This window comes from Linepithema humile, chromosome 1 (assembly GCF_040581485.1).
Source record: "Linepithema humile isolate Giens D197 chromosome 1, Lhum_UNIL_v1.0, whole genome shotgun sequence".
In the NCBI taxonomy this organism is placed as follows: Eukaryota; Metazoa; Arthropoda; class Insecta; order Hymenoptera; family Formicidae; genus Linepithema; species Linepithema humile.
Genome location: NC_090128.1, coordinates 26670350 through 26688605, shown reverse-complemented (window position 1 = coordinate 26688605; position 18256 = coordinate 26670350). Strand labels below are relative to the sequence as shown.

General features: G+C 40.8%; 1 protein-coding gene across 1 annotated transcript in view; it reads left to right on the top strand.

The window, feature by feature from the left end:
• The window catches only part of Ddr (discoidin domain-containing receptor 2), a 198787-nt gene that overhangs the window by 55981 nt on the left and 124550 nt on the right, over positions 1-18256 (top strand). Inside the window, exon 3 of the mRNA XM_067348003.1 lies at positions 12552-12614. The gene's annotated coding sequence lies outside the window, so the exon portion shown is untranslated. The remainder of the gene's footprint in view (positions 1-12551; positions 12615-18256) is intronic.

The window sequence follows — 18256 nt, the reverse complement described above, 5'->3', positions numbered from 1 at the left end:
TGGTGTTCATCCGCGCATTTCTGACGATCCCGATGTGAGAAGCCTGTTGCAGAACGAGCAGATAGCCTCGTTCCAGGATGACCGAGACGGATTGCGGATGCAAGCAAGGGAAAACATCGCGAAAATTCAGCGCGAAAATAGGAAGCACTACGATAAGCGAAGGAAGAAAGCATTCTGTTATCGCGAGGGCGATCTTGTCGCAATTAAGCGGACGCAACAAGGTCCAGGTCTCAAGTTAGCGCCTAAATATCTTGGACCGTACGAGACCGTTAAGACTTTGCGCAATGATCGATATCTGGTGCGTAAGATCGGTGAGCACGAGGGGCCATACCAGACCTCGTCAGCTGCGGATTTCATGAAGCCATGGGTGGACGGCATCGACGGCGATCTGCCCAGCGACTCTGAAGACGAAGTGGGTGAACATTCGAAGTGAATGTTCAGTCAGGACGGCCGGATGTGGGAGAATAATATTTCGCGCATCGGACGTACGTCGATCCGGGTCGCGTTAGAGGCGAGTCGACGATTTATGTTAGTCCGACTATGTGTGTATTGTTAATTTATGTGTGTATTATTATTATTCGACGAGGTCAGTAATGTTTTGAAGAGCGATGCTTCTGACCACGATGACGATCTCGTTTTAAGAGAGAACGTCCGCGACCGTTGACGAGAGAACAACTCTGATCTTCCGCATCTTATATTCTTTCTTTTTACATTAATAAAATTACTGGTTTTACATAAAATAAATTGGTCAATAACCAACCAAGAAATCCTACATAACTGACAAAAATTTTAAGTATAATTATCTTGCAATGAGGCACAAAATTTATTGATCCAATTATTGGATTATAAAGCAGTAAAGATAAAATGATCTGGAGCTTTTCAGAACGTACGCCGTTGTATTTACCAAGACTTATTATTGCTCTCACGGCCGGAGCCGTTTTAGTATCCTTTTCGCTGCGAGGATACCGTCCTTGTATTGGCTCGCAGCACCCACCCCAGTCTTGGGTTTAATTGTTATAAATTGCCCCATCGGCGAAATGATTTACTAGTTACCTTCGCATAAATTGTAACAAGGATTTTCGTTAAAAGAGTGATTTACGATCCTGTAACATGATGCTGCGGTTTATGCGTGTCCACTATCTTTTTGACGCACACTTTCTGCTTTCCCCGAAATTATCATTCAATTTTACACTCTCCGAGCGCGACATCATATATTCATCTCACTCAAATCTGGGTAATGGTCTGTTCGAGTATTCGCGTTATTTTCGAAACGCGCGCCCGGCGTTACCGCGCGTTATGAAGATTGATCACCGCATTGTACTTTTTTTTGAGCAAGCATCGCCCGTGGGAACAGCGCTTTTACCTTATTTCCCAATGCTGCAATTTACTGGAAATGAAAGCAATACTAAAATACAGTACGTGCTGCGAGTCCCTGTTTCACGGAGAACGGTCCTCAAAGTTTGCGTTAGTTTTTAGTGCCGCCGTTGTACAAGAGTCACGAATGAAATTGTCGGTAGCTACCGGCCACCGGAAATAAGCTCGCGCGCTGCTAACAAAAAAAATATTCTCCGGTAATTGAAGGTAAGCCACGCTCTCCGAAAGACGTTGCACCGGGAGCTGCTCGCGATACAACGGGAAAAACATAATCAGCTTACACACTGTGTGCAACGCCGGCGACTTTAACTTTTACGACGCTCCGCAATCGTCCGACTATCTCGCGCGCTCTTCCAGAGCCGATTTAGAAGGATCCGATTTTAAAGGATCGTTTACACCTTGCACCGAAATCCATCGCGATAAATCCCGACGCGAACGGGTCCATGGTCGGCCGATGAGCGTAATAGTTGCCTCGCAAGAGAATCAGTACCGACCGCTAAATGAGCTTGAGGTTATGAGACGGACAAAGTCGGTGGCGCGACATAAAGGGTGCATGAAACTGTCGGAGAAACGGGGTGAACCTGGTAGGAGGAGGTTAATCTCGAAGATGTCTGGCATGATTCCCAGGATGAAGGTTTATTGCGTCGTAACATACGGCCACGGTATGCGGGAACTGTAACCCTGCAACCTCAGGAGTTATGCTCAGCCCAAGCATAAGATTTTGGAAGCCCTTCCTTGTAGCTTTTTATGTTCTTGTCGAATGTATTGCCGGTATACGCATACTGGCGCGGGTGTAATCTTTCGATCACGAGGATACACGGAATGAAAATTTCTTCCGCCGGCGGGAGAAAAATCCCAGCTTTGCACGCGCCACGCGTCTTCCTTAGCGCGCATCAAGAGACACGGTAGTGTCTCGCGCCAAGTTCACGCGCAGCGCAAGACCGACCGTGTATCTTTACGCGAGCACATGAGCTGATAGGAGTCGAGATTTTCATATCTCAATAATGCGTGGACCGATCGAATTTATAATAGGCTCAATCGATAGAGCACATGCGATATACATGATAAAAGTATCTTTACTTTTTTTGTACATGCTTTCTAAAAAAATATATTAATTGCCAAAGTTTGCCAAAGTCGAAATATGCCGAAATCTATGTAAGTCTTGGTCGTCGTCGTCGTCGTCGTCGTCGTCGTCGTCGTCGTCTGTTCGTCATCCTTCTCTAATATATCTAATATATAAGTTTGTCCTTTGTCAACTAGAAGCATCAAAATGCGACATGGTTATCCTTTTCTACAGCCCGTGAAATGTCGATTCCCGCATAAGAGCGTCTTTTTTCTTTCCTTTCTTTTTCTAAAAGACGTCTGTCCTTTTCCAACATGGCGGCGCTCAGACCTGTCAGCTCGCAGCTTTGATGATACTAATCACATTGATATAATTAATATCGGTCGTAAAATGTATACATAACGTGTTGTGGAGACGAATAGAGATAGTGTATATCATCAATAATAGTACTCTTCATAAAAAAAATTTTTTTCGATCTTAAAGTGCAGAAGTGTACACTCTCAGTATTCTGTAGTTAGTTAATTAGTGGACAGAAAGTATACTTTGTGCAGATGGTGGAATCTGCAAGTTTCTGACGTTAGGTGCGCTGATGGCGCTGAGAAGCCGCGCGGCGCGCACTTACATTTGTTTGACATTTACATAACCTTTCAGTTCAGAAAGTGTTAAAATAAAAAAATAATTATAGTGAATTCGGTCTAACAAATTTGGCCATTTGCACTATGCATACTTAAGAGTACTTATCCAGAGCAGTGTAGTGCGAGTGACTAAATTTGTTAGAAATTCGTATTAAGTGAAATAAGTATATAAGTGTATATATATATATATATATATATAGCGCATATATATATATATATGTGTTGATTTTATACAGATCGAGGTGTGATTTTATGTTGTAAAATATAAAAAAAAATTATTAGGTTTGTATAAATTAAGATTTCTATAATCAAAAAGAGGATCGTCGTATTGAAAATATGACGGGAGTGATGGTGGGATATTATTACCATTATTTTTACTAAAAAAAAAAGAATCATATTTATTAAAATTATTTTTACTAAAAAAAAGAAATGATATCTCACAAAAAAACCTTTTTTTTTAAAAAAGGTAAAAAAAGGGCGCCAAGTACACGCCTTGTTATATTAAAAAAAAGTTTTCCTCATAAAAAAACCTTTCCAAAAAATTGTTTTTTTAAAAAAAGTTTTCCTCATAAAAAACCTTTTCAAAGAACTGTACTTTCAAAAATATATTATATTAAAAAAAAGTTTTTCTCACAAAAAACCTTTCCAAAAAAAGTTGTATATATCATAAAAAACTTTCCAAAAAGATTGTATTTCAAAAAATATATTATAAAAAAATCTTTTTAAAAAAATTATATATATTTATTATAAAAAATCTTTCCAAAAAAATTGTACTTTTAAAAAAAGTTGTATATATTAAATAAAAATTTGCTACATATTCTGTCTATAAAAGAGGTGATATCAGAAAATGACGCCAAGTTTAAATAAAGAACCTTTCAAAAAAAGTTGCATGTATATCTGAATTATTTATTTAAAAATGATATTTATGTTTATATCTAGTTAATTCTTCTTAAGTATACTTTTTAAAATAATTGCATCTGTATCTAGTTATTTTTTTTATATCTGTATCTAGTTAAATAAAAAAATTTTTCAAATTTAATCAAAATAAAAAAATATTAAAAAAAAAAAAAAAAAACTTGGCGCTGCTATAAAATAGCCTTAAAATATTATTATACATCTTAAAATATTATAGAGCAATGAAGGCTATTTTATAGCAGCGCCAAGTTTTTTGCGAAATTTTGTAATATTTTTTTATTTTGATTAAATTTGAAAAATTTTTTTATTTAACTAAATACAGATATAAAAAAAAAATAACTAGATACAGATGCAATTATTTTAAAAAGTATACTTAAGAAGAATTAACTAGATATAAACATAAATATCATTTTTAAATAAATAATTAGATATACATGCAACTTTTTTTGAAAGGTTCTTTATTTAAACTTGGCGTCATTTTCTGATATCACCTCTTTTATAGACAGAATATGTAGCAAATTTTTATTTAATATATACAACTTTTTTTAAAAGTACAATTTTTTTGGAAAGATTTTTTATAATAAATATATATAATTTTTTTAAAAAGATTTTTTTATAATATATTTTTTGAAATACAATCTTTTTGGAAAGTTTTTTATGATATATACAACTTTTTTTGGAAAGGTTTTTTGTGAGAAAAACTTTTTTTTAATATAATATATTTTTGAAAGTACAGTTCTTTGAAAAGGTTTTTTATGAGGAAAACTTTTTTTAAAAAAACAATTTTTTGGAAAGGTTTTTTTATGAGGTACTTCTAACCCGAGGCGCTACGTCGCGGGTTAGAGCGAATCTTCAACGGATTGACTTTTAAAGTATATGTTACCGGGGGGGAAAAAAAGTTCGACGAACCTCGGAAAGAGTTTGCCTAGACTGTATCTCAAGTCAACTGTAATTCGCTGCTTCTACCTTTCGCTGAAAAACATTTTTCTTTTTAGTTGTTGAATTTTGAAGCGCGCGATTAATTATAAAATTAAATCTGTAAGATAAAAATAAATATTTAATTTATATCAGTGTAATTACATCGGCTGTTTTATTTCCTAAGATTAAAGGAAAGGCAAAAAGCGGCGGCAAGAAGCAGATCTCGATTTTACGCGCTTAACGTTCTCCGCGTGGCTTTTTCGTGCACCGGATGCTCTTTGTTCAATCTTAACGCACCTTAACGCATTTCCGCCGCTTTAAGATGCAGACGAGAAATATGATTCATTCGTCGTATGCGTTGAGTCATACGTGGTCGGCTCGCCAAAATTCCGGATGCGCCAATTACACGGAACATAATGAAAGGGATGGTTGTATATTGGTAAATTATGTAATTAGAATGCAATTTAAGGCGTAAAAAAGACGTGTTTCTAGTTAATTATTATATTTAAACTTAGTTTACGTGTAAAATAAAATTTGCTGTCAATCTTCTACATTTCTAACATTTTACTTATTGATATTTTTGGCGTAAAATTATGAATCTGAGATATTTTTATTATTAATTAAAAAGTTTAATAAAAAATGTCTTTAAAATTTTATTTTATAACATTAAATTATCTATTTAACATTAATTACAAAATGCAGCGGAAAAGCAACACGTTAGATACGAGTAGAAACACTCATATCGACTTTAAGTGATTAGATGTAAAATGGTATATCGCGGAACTATTTCCGTGCTTCGCACCCATCTTATTTATTATGAATTAACTTAAACCGGATTTAATAACGGCCGCGGCGCACAAACACCGTCCGAATTGTGGCATATTGTTAGTCCTGCCTTCGGCAGAAACGAATTTCCGCGGATTATCGCAGTGCGCGCGTAATATAATCAACGTAATAAATTAGATCCAGCCAAATCCGCGGGCGTTTCTAATATCGTCTACGTTACGTTCCCGCTAAAAGTGAGGATTCTCATCAGCTGCTCTGATTGGAATACGTAATCAGGGCTTGAGGAGAATGTAGCGAGCACGCTAATTCCCGGCTTCGTGTTACATTCACTGTGTGGTGTCGGCAAATAGCGTAGCGCAAGTCGCCTATATACTGAACATTCAACTTCTCGTCCCAGTCCTTCGTCGTCCTCTTGAGCTTCGTCGCTTCGTAGACAAAACCGTATATATCAACTTCAAAAACACTATCGTGACAGCGTTGCATGCTGTGCATTTAACAGTTTAGAACAATGTTGTCAGTCTACTATAAATGTCGTAAATGCTTCGGATGATTATTGAGTAATTGCAGAAAAAGATTGAAATACATAATGTATATACGGCTGCACTAAATCTATCTAATTCATCGATACATTCTCACGCCATTCTTTTCTCGTGCCACGCTATTACCGCCACGGACGATGCGCGCGAAGGGCGGAAAGGTGGAATGAGTCAGCGGTTTGCACACCTTGTGTCGCACGCGCGTTGCCACGTCGCAGGCACGTTCCGCGCCATTGTACGTTAACTCTGTCCGGCACACAATGCTTAGAAAAGCAGTAAAAAGCAGTGTGTTCTTTCGGGTAAAATTTAGTGCGCGCACACAGACATTTTTCCCCGCAGGTCTGCGTTTAAAACGAAAATATGTAAACTGCCTGTCTCTTTTTTATTTTTATTTTTATTTCTACAACATAGCGAAATTCGCGTTTACACTACATTTTTAACCGTGAACAACTAGAAAATATGCGCAAAGATATCCACGGCGTCCCGCACTAGAGCTAGAGTAGACGCGCATTTAAATATGAAAATAGCTCCGGAGTTTTGCTGAATTTTCAGCGAGCGTCGGTGTCGTCTAATTCAATTACGTCGCTCTCTATATTCGCTTAAATGAATGGTGTCAGAGTCGATAATGTTTCGAATGAACATCGCTCCGCCAAGCTGGACGATGGCGATGCGGTTGCTCCAGATTACGCCTGCTTGGGTGCGGATGAACATTCTGTCCTAGCAGGCTGTCAGATTTAGCACACAATCGGGCATTATCGGGCACGCTCAGGCGGTAATTAATGGTTCGCCGTATTCAAACAGTAATCAGTAATCAATGGTCACTCATAGTCAGGTTCATAGGGCGCGGTGATATCCCTCAAGATCTACATTGTCTCATTATGCACAGATATCATCGGAAACGTCGAAGTATCCCGATAAGACAGATAATATAGACTCATCTGTCCTGCGTCGATCTTATATGCAGATATCAATGCAGATATATATTTTTTTCGCGTATCACGTTCACGTGAAATGGGGAATCTATTCTTATATTTATCAATCCGTAACCGTAACTCGAGCAAAATTAACTTTTAATCACACACGTGGATGCTTTCTCGAATATCGGTTAACTTAATTTTTCATTTAGACGTTTTTGTTCTTAAAAATAAAAATTGGAGGGAGTTATTTAAATCGAGATTAAAGTAATCAGTCGGCGAAATCGGCGGCGAAGTGGAAATGACATGAATTACATATTTCGTAGTTATATTTTTACACTCATAAATCAATCATTTTTGAATATTCGATATGAAATAATTAATGTTGTCACGCTATTAGCAGGCTTTTATTTTTTTTAAATTAAAAAATCCTTTAAACGAATGCTTTGTAGTCTACAATAAGCCACAAACATACTTACCCGAGAAGAAACAATAGCCGGGCGAAAGCTCGGGCCAAGGGGCGAACGATAGAAAGATAGTATAGTCGGGAGCTCCCTCTTCGATTAAAGTTACACTCCGATCTTTAACCTCAACCCTCGGTTCACCACCGGCGGAGCCCGAAGTGCGAAATCTCTTCCGGCAATACCAACCGTTCTGCCTTCATGAGATGGGCCCTCTCCGACCCTTTTCTCCCCCCGCCGCTTCGCGTGCTCGTGCCGCGTGGAGTGCCGTCGCTGTCGGTGGGAAACGGCGCAGGAGCTATTACTCGGCGAAAACTTACTTTTCTCGGCGAAATTACTTTCACGAAGTATCTTATTTCGTCGCCGGCGAGAGAGGAGAGCCTGCCGACGGGGCTTTCGAGCCGCGGGGAAGAGGAGACCGCTTTCGTGTCGCTGCGAAGACGGTGCCGCTTCGAGCCGTTTCAGATACGGTATTCCGCATGCGTTTGCGCTTGTTTGTCGGCAAGCCTGCCGGGATGAATGGCGCGCTTGTTGTGCGATTCGCTGCGAGGTTTTTCCGAAATATGTACAATAGAACGGATCGATGTGTATTCCATAGAAGCAGCGTGGTAAAAGCTGGGTATCTGGTATGTTTCTCATAGCCGCGCGCTGATGCATTTCAGCGAGATTGCCGAAATGTGAGGAAAGAATGTAATCTAATGCTAATTTGCAATTGGATGATACAACATGAAGCCTATGGAATGTAACTATGAAATCTGGTAAATGCATAGTTTAGCGCTCGCGCTGGTTCGCATTGTGTTTAGACGTATTCAGATTGTTAGATTCTACCGTGACGTTAATTATTTTGCTTGACGGCAAGAATACAATGGTCCCGTCCCGTTCGTAGCTCGGCCCGCTGTCGGTATCGAGTTGTGTAATGGGCTCTCTTAGTTGCATCGTAATAATACAGCTTTAATATCGACAAATATACCGCGTAACTTTTCACAGGCCCTCCGATGAAACGATATCGAGGCTGCTACTAATATAATTTATTTTAATGAGAGTGCATAAAAAATTCCGATAATCACACATTCAAACGTAAAATCTGGAATTTGTATCATTAATAATAAAATGACGTTTCTGGAACAAACAAATGAATGCCGCTTTTACGCTTGTAGCATTTACTGACAGCTTCACGTAAACTGATACGTATCTCCCGACGTTTACTCCTTTGTCAGACAGCCGCTGCGTATTTTATTATTGAAACATATGCATCGATTGCGATCATAACTAGTTCAGTTCAATTGTCAAAAAGCGGCTGCGCGCGTGTGGACATCGCGAAATATAATCAGGCCCGCAATCAGAATCTCGAAACTGGGTTAGAGGAGGGGGGTGCCGTAATCAGGATACATTGAATTACACCGTTATCGTGCTCCGCATAATGTTGCATAATGTAACGTACACGATCAATTATGCGACGATATTTGTGCTTAATTATGCACGTAAGCCGGGAATTCTCACGCTGATATCGACAATCACTTTTCGGCTCGCATACGCGCGTGGATTATGGATATGCCGCTACCAATTTCAAATGCAGATGGTCGATTCCGCTGATCTATTAATGATAATTAACGAAAGCTTTAACACATGCGTGTAGGAATGCCGGTAGGAAATATTATTTGTCGGCTTCCCTTTTTTTATATCGAGCGCGTCGCGAGAAAGAAGAATATATTGGTGTGATTATCGATGAAATATTTTTTTCGCCCAAGCTTTTCGTGATTTATGAAACAAAGAATATCTCGTTAAATATTCGCAATACGTAAATCCTCGTCATTTGCATCGCTCGTTCGGCGAGACATCTTTTAACTTCCGCGGGTCGCTTCCAGCCCGAAGTGAATCCGCGATTTTAATTATTGCGCTTAATACCACGGTGTTTAGCATAGAATTATACTTGCAAACGAAATATCTTTCGCATTGACTCAAAAATTATCAAGCGTAATTCAACTTGAAGGTTTCGACGAATCGTCGATACCGTGGGGGCTAAAATTAATTCGCGACTTTTTTTCGCGACCCCGTTGAATCCGCTGATGCTGCCTTGATGAGCCAAGTTGATTTTCGCTCGAGGCTGGACAGGGCCTCGATATTCGGTCGCGATATCGAGAAAATAAATTGAGTAGTGTGGGCGACGAGAAGCGGGGATGACGGAAAGAAAAAAAAAACACCAGGACGACCGCGGGAAAGGGAGAAGGGTGGGGGGGGGGGGGGCGCAGGCTGTGCAGACGTGAGGGAAAAAAAAGAAACGAAGAAGAATATCCACTTAGCGAGAGGGCAAGAGGGACACGCGTGCCTTGAGATCGGAATGAGATGGAGGAGGGTATCCTCTCAGAGTCGTGGCACGCGACTTCCTCCTCCCACTGCCGCCTTCTGTCGCGTCTCGTCTGGTCTACGTTTATTTAAACTTCCACTCTTGCCGCTTCCGCTGCCGCTGTTGGTGCCGCCGCCGCCGTTTGCCGTTGCCTGGTGCCTTTAACTCGTAATCCCGCCTTCCGCGTGACGAGAGCCAACACCCACACATGCTATTTTGCGCCTCGCGTTTTTTCCCGACCGCCCATCTTTTCTCCCCTTCGTCGTCCCGCGTTTCATTCTGCTCGTTTCCGTCCGCACCTCTTTGTTTTTACATCGCGTTACTTTTTTTTTTTTTTTCACGATCCCCTTCTGCAAGACAGCGTTAAGTCACGCCGGTCTTTTACGGGGCAATGCGCGCGAAGGTAAACGATCTCGCTCGCTGCTTTTCGACTCTTTCGTGCGTTCGACCGCGCGAAGCGAAAAAAAAAAAAAGAAAGGAGCTGAAAGCGGGGTGGAAATGCACGAAAGGACGCACCAACCAACGATGGAGGAAATAAAGCATTTCGGAGGGCGGAGGGGCATAATTTTCGTTCCTTCCGCGACCGTATTTCGTGGAGACAATGCGCTCTGGGTACCGCAATCCCGGATGCAACCGACCCAGAAAACACGGCTGGGATTACTGTACCGCGATAGCTTGCTTTCTACTCGCCTGTCTGTCTCTACGTTTCCAAATCCGTACTTCCGCCTACGTGCGATTACTTGGAAGTCCCAGAGGGTGTAAGGAAGAATAGGCAACCGTATGGCGACGCTCGCGAAATTTAAGTTAGGACGGAATATATCGAAATGAAATGCGATAAATCATATAATATGCTATATACAGATATTGAAACTTGTGCTTTTTGCATTAAACGAGGTAATGAAGTTGATTTATGGATAACTCTTTCTTCGGAGCTTGAGCTTTATAACGTGAGAACCGGCGTTCTTTTAATCGTTCTTTACTCCAGCTTTTGTTTCAATAAGTTCTTTACAAAAGCGCGATCCTCGACGTTTATCGATCCAATCCTGTTTCTTGCGTCGTATAGAAATTGAAAAGTTATCGTGTATAGAATGTCCCAGAATACGTACCTGGCACTGTCTCCAAGACGCAAAATCGTTTTAACGACAGACACGCTCATTGTCCGCAGCCATCAACTCATCGTCGTGCCACGGCTTACATTAGATAAATAATAAATGAAGCGCCCGTTAATGTCAGTACCGTGACACATCGAACGTCGTTCGGAATAAAAGATCTTATCAATCTAATTGATTATGTGTAATGTCAAAATCGATACGACGGTCTAGTAAAACGAAACGTTACGAAGAGCATTGGAATCATCGTCTTGCTGTCAAAATGTCATATTCGAATGTCGATTCTCGGTAGCATCATATCGGGATTACATACATTTATGACTAAATCTTCGATATGGTCATTGCGGATGAGAAACGGATATTCCGGCTGAAGTTTTCAAAACCAGCATCCGCGTAGCGTAAAATCGGGTTTGTTTTCTCTCCCGCGTATTTAAATAACAATATCCACGTACATATCTGTACACCGCTGTTATATACGCTCGCACGCCGCCACAATACGTACAAGTGAATGTATCGAAAACGCATTCGCCATTTTTCCTTACTTATCAAAGTATTTGCGAAAGTATAGACGCGCAAGAGTCGCTTCCCGGCAGTGCGCGGACCAACTTTGGTGCTCTGAAGTATGCCATTATCAAACACATCCACTACGAAGTTAGACAACTTCGATGGGATCCGAAGAAGCGGCAGGAAGAAGGCGGCCAAACTTAGCCGATGAATCTGCCGGGAATAGTCTTCCAGCGTTTCATCAAGTTTGCAGGGCGGCCCGCGCGGCACCCTACCCCCTTCATCCTCATTTTTTACACGAATCGGATGTGCCTTTACACGCGCGCGTATACTTGAACTTTTTTGCCGCCGCGAATTCCTGAGCGAGATATTATGCGCCGCGAGAAAACATCGGCACGACAGGCCGGATATGCGCGGGGCCTGTGTTTTATTGCCACCGCCGGCGAATAAATATGCGGACGTTTCCGCCACGGCCTTCTACTCGGCCGTAAAAATGATAAAGAAGGATATCGACTGCCCGACCACCTTGAATTGTTGGAATACATATGGAAACTCACCACCACACCAATCGCGCCTGCCTTTTGCCTGGAATCAATGCACATCCCCCGCTCCGTTGAGTCACTTTTTCTCCTCGCGGTGGTCGCGATCGCGTTCGAAGATCCTACTCCACTCGCACTCGTACCGCAAACTCACTTCCTCTTCGTTTCAAGCGGGTCCTGCAGAGATAAAACTTCTTACCGCCGGTCATTCTTATAAGTTGTTCTCAAGTACTTCGTCACACTAAAGTTTCTAAAGCTGTGAATGCTCAAACCTTAGTCTTTCGTCCGAGCCATTGACTGTTAGTCAACAAAAAGTATTCTATGTCTCTATCTAATGGAAAATAAAAACCGTTTTTTCGGCAAAATTAATTTAAGATTTTCAACGAAAACAATTTTACTTTTTAATTTATTATGTAGCATTTTTACATGAGGTGTGTATTTGTGTGCTTGCAGAATTCTACATACATCGAAGATGCAGTAAATAGTTCATTTCTCACGGAAGAGTTATCGCATTTGGTAAGTGATTTATAGTTTCAAGTTTACTCCATCAAGAACTTAACATAATGAAAGCAAACGTGAAATAAACGCGTCTATAAAATATTGTAGATGACGTTTTATCGATTAACAAGTCATCAGCTACGCATATGCAAATCCGAAAATGTTTAAAAATATTCAATTTCCGATACTGTCAGCTTATTCGTAGTTGAGAATTTTGCGGGTTGAATCAAAGAGCCGAAGTTTATATAAAAATCCATGAGAAGTTTCTCACTCCCCGCGGCGACGATTTTCAAGAAATATTCGTGCCAAGCTACTTCGGCCGGTAAGTGCACCGACGTCCCTCATGAATTTCATAAAGTTTCATCCGTCCTGTACATCGAGAGTTTCACGAGGCCCGTGAAAATTGGTGCCATTCGACGCTCGCGTAAAGCTCCGTCAAAATCGAAATCTAAGCTACGGCGTCCATACTATGAATCTTGGTCGCCTTTCGCGTTCAAAAATGGGATTATGCCGCGCGGCCGCGCGGGCCAATCCAATCAACTCACTTGAGAGACTTATAACATAAATTTCATAAAGCGAGAACGGAAGGTGCCTTTTAAAACGCGAAGTGGGACAGTAATTCGGAATTTGAATCACGTTGTTTTTTATTTACTGCGCGTCTCATTTGTGGCTCAAATGCATTGGAAACGAGACACAAATTGTTTGATTAATTTATGAAAATAAATTATTTATTTCTCGCAACGAAAAGAAATTGAATCTGATAACACAAGAGCTAGAAATTCATATAATTGAATTTATTAATTCAATCACCTTAAAAGTAAATGTGATTTTGAATATAGCTTTCGATCTAGTACGCTATTTAAATTTAATTAACCTCATTAGTATGGAATGCGTAATTTATATTTTCCCGTGCATCAGATTTTTCCATTTTTATATGTAACATGTGTACACTCCGATGATATCTAAATGATTTATCTTCATTATTTATTAACCCAAGCGTTTTTTCGTTGCCGCACGGCGAAGCTCACTTTCTCGCGATGAATGTCACGCGTTATTGCACAGCGTCTACGGTGTTTCGTGTAAAATTCATTCCCCTTTATAACGATAATGACCCTCCGTACTACGTCCGCTCACTGAATCATTCATGACGGCGTGGGGTCAGACTTGTGGAGTCTTCGTCAGCTGCCGTGCGATTACCGTGCATTAGTCCGGGAAAGTCTCCGAGAGAACGGAAGTGTCTCTCGGAAAATAAGAAGACACCACGAAACTATTTACTGTCACTGCGAGAACGCAAATGTCGCCCTCCCGCTGCGCTTTTTTTTTTTCTTTAGATTTCTCACGTCGTTACCGCATCTCCACTTTTATCGATCTTATTGGCGGCATCCCGCCGTTCCGAATGTTTTTCCAATATCCGTGACTGGATTTTGCGACATGACAAATGCGGCGTAGATAAATCGTGCTCATTATTTTTACTTCTTGACTTCAAATATTTTATACGCAGCAAGAAATAAGATATATCACGTGACCGCGATTATACTGCGTTTGGAATAGCTGTACCGTCATGTCGTATCTTTTCCATTCTGTTTGAGGAAATTATTATTTAAACTTATTAGTTTTTTATTTTAATTGATTTTACATAAGCTCTAACTTTATAACAGATAAATTCTGTTATCACAATCTTACTCTTATTTCAACATTTAAGTGCAGTTTTATGGGTCGAGCGTAATTTAACGACCCGATAAAAGTAAAAGATAATAATAGACGGACATAGTAAAAAAGCAATAAATTGGAATACGAAGCTGCAGAAAGTTGGGAGGACAGCGCTTATTTCGTACACGCCTGAAGCAAAAGAGAGAGGCCAACCTGACCTTCTTCTCATCTTCTGGCCGCCCATACTTTTCTTTCCTTTCGTTCGCCCTTTACGTAATAAGTCCTTTCTGAGATTTCTGTCTGGATAAACTGGGAAAGTGTGCAAAACGGAGGTAAGGATAAGTCCATTGCGAATGCGTAAGCGAATTACGGAAGTTCTTTGCTGGAGCGAAAAGAGCCGGTCGGAGCGACGGAACCGGAGAAATCCTTTCAACATTTTCCCGTTTCGTGGATGCTCTATGGGCATTGCCGAGTTAAAACATGGTTTCTGGGACTAATGGAAACGCATTAATTTATCGCGATATCATGAATAGAAACTTATTCGCACGCTGCGTCCTTTTAATAAATTGTATCAACCTTGTTACGCAAATGGATGAATGCTTAGTGCTTCTGAAATAAAGATCAAGGATACATGCTAAAATATATAATAATGGATACGGATATCCGCTTTGAAATCCTTCGAAGTAATGAGGCATTAATATAACGATGAATGATACGACCGTTTGCGAGCTCGAATTCTTAATATCGTCGGCCGGAAGCGGGTCTGCGAATCTTCCTACTGTTACTTTGCAATTGAAGATATCGATGCTCATCGCCGTCATCGATCACGCGCGTTGCATACACGTTACGATGACGCGCACGCTCTTCCTTCTTTTTACAAATTGCAATCAATCTCCAAGTAAATAGATTCGGGTGACAGAACCGTGATTAAAATTGATTCCACGGATAGCATACTTTATGAGAGAATTTCTTTCGTCGCTATCCGACGGACGAGAACGATCACGCGGATTCAAATAGAAATACATTGTATCGAGCGACCTGCCGATGCCGGTCCAATCAAGCCGCGGACCAGCGGATTATATGTCTACGAGGGAATTCACGTTGGGAATCCCGCGCGAGAACCGTTCGCCTCGATATATCGGTTGACCTGTTATTATCAGAAATAATAAGCTCACAGCTGACCAGCGGTTCCCCCGTGGGAATCACCCTATTGGACACCCGATGACGATCCTCCCTTGCGACCGCAAATACGGACGGCACAAGAGCACTTGACCGACTTTTCCAATTGGTCCTGCTAAACTTATCGGACAGCGGTCCAGTCTTGCGCTCTCTCTCTCTCTCTCTCCTCTCCACGCGGACCAATAATATCTCACGAAACGCGGTGATCATGGGAGCGCCTCGGGGATGCGGCGATCTATAGGAAACGCGGGGCGAGGGGTGGCGATCGATTAAAAAAAAAAGAAGCGAGAACTTGATTCTCTGCGGACGAAACTCTAATTACATCCGGTGAGTGTCGCAGAAATGAAACTGTGATATTTATGTGTAGCGGGTGAGTGTATTATGTAAGTAATAGTGGAAGAGTTAGGAAGATGTAATACTTAGCGCAATTTCGCGCACACACCGGTGCGCCGATAATGTATCTGTCGCTTTGCCTTTGTTTACTGATGCGCATCCCTCTCGTAACAGTATTACGGTATCCTAAAAGGGGTTCTTGGTATCGATTTTATGTATTCTTGGTATCTAGCGTATGCACATAGCGACTATGCGAATTTCCATCGCACGTGCAGGCGGATCTTCGCTTTCCGCTGCGAGCTGCGCACTCGTGTTAATAAGATGTGAGTGAAATTTCGAAGAGTTTAATATAAATCCGTCTCGCGTGACGAACAGACATTCCATTTCGACGATCGAAGAAGTGAGAGATAAAACGCGCTCTCTTCTCATTCGCAATATCGCCTTAAAGTCGTAGCGGGCGGGGGTGGACGGACAAAAGTGTAAGATTTTAACGGCGCCAGCGTTAAGCTAAGCCGTAATCGTCTTATTTCCGTGTTAAATCTCTTCTTCTCTTGTCCTTATGCTCCGGGAGTGGAAGGTGCCGCGAATACCAAGCGAATGATATGACTGGCACCATTGTTTCAAGCTTATACCCCCCTCCGACTAGTTATAAGCCGTCGGGTGGGGCGAGAAACATGCGAATTAAAAGCCGTTTCCTCAAGATGAGCCGCTATATTACGGAATGAGCTTAGAACAAAACCAGGCAGGTTAGGTTAGGTTAGGACAGGCAGGGTGCCGTCGAGCTAATATCAAAGAAGAAAATATCAAGAAACAAAAATACAACGGACGCGTACTGCCATTTTCAGCTAACGATTAACGCTAAACGTGGTTTCATTCTTTACTTCTTTCTGCAGATAAAATGAAATCGTTACTTAAATTTTAATTAACTTTTCAAATTCATTTGCGAAAATGGCTCATAATGATTTTACGAGATTTTTCATCATACTTGAATTATCAAAATTACCAGAACATTTGCCTTATAATTAACCAACGTCGCGAATGCTCAGTTTCGCGCAGATATTCACCTTAGCTGTTTGTATCAGAATCTGCTTTCGGATGACAGCATTGTCTCGTCGTAGACCTGGTATGCTTTTGATTTTAAGCGACGAAGGCACAGTATCGAGTGACAAGTGTGCTGTACAAACTAGAGTTTCGCGTGAGATACGATGGATCTCGTTGCACTATTAAGACATCTTGGTACGTGCGTCATCTTGGTGCTATAATTAGGAAAGCAGCGTTGTTTGTGAAAAAGACATTGTGATAAGCAATATATGATATAATCATAACATTATCCTTCCTGCCATCTTTTTCAAATACAATTAACTAATAAATAATATAATTTATTTCTTTCAAGTTGTACTTAATTTTAGATATGCAGGAAATATATTATTACTGATAAGAAAATTTTTCTCTGTCGTATTGTAGTATTATTGTTGATAAACGGTAAAGTTTTTGTGTAAATACTTTATGACTTTGTCGTATAATTTTTATGAAAACTTTAAAGAATATTGATATATATATTAACGTATTTAACTTTATTATCCAAAGGCTTCTTAATAGCATTCGCGAAGAAAGTATCATAATGCATAGTGTATGCGCTTTAAAGGGGGGATTAATTTTATAAATGACATAGTTTCTTAATATTGATGTAGCGGTAAAGAAAGTTAAGAAAGCAGGTGCATCTTTCGCGTTGAAGATGAGTACTATGATATACTATATATGTGCGAGGCCATAAAGTTTACTCCTTACTCGAGGGAAGTTTGAGTAAATAATAATCTCTCTTGTCATTTTTATTTATTATAGGAAAAGTAGACTAGAAGTGATTAAGAAATTTTTAATCACTTTTTACATTTTCTCCATCCTTTTTAGATTTTGAAATACGCTAAATATGATAATTATGAAATATTCATCGAAGATCAGATGTTATCTTCATAAATTGCCATTTTATTCACTCTTCGTAAAATTACGTCAGCGATAAACGTATTCGTGGGCGAACTTTTCTTTTGAGAAAAACCGTTTTTATTCGAAACACTAAAGAATTCTGGAAATCACGGCGAAACGGTGCCAGCTGTGCCCTATAAAGCAGAAAACAATCGCGCCCTGCGCCTCTCGAAGAAATAGGAACGGTTACGAGGTCTCGCGCGAATCGGGATGCAGCTATACGGACTTCATCCGCGATCTCGTTTGTGTGGTAGTTGGTGCTCGCGCGCCGCGCCAAGATCGAAATCGCCGATCTTTGAAGGTAATCCGGAATGATTCCGGTAGCATTGTACGTATACCGTGTAGGTCGTTCACCGCGATCGTGCTGATTCCTTCTCGGCGATTTCCCTCCGGGGTGTAATCCCGGCCCAACATCGGACGCCGTTTCGATCGACCTTTCGACCGTCCGGGTGTCCGCCGGCCGATTATTAGATCGTCCCGAAGGCCTGCGAGCAACGGGTGGATCGACGCAGTCGATT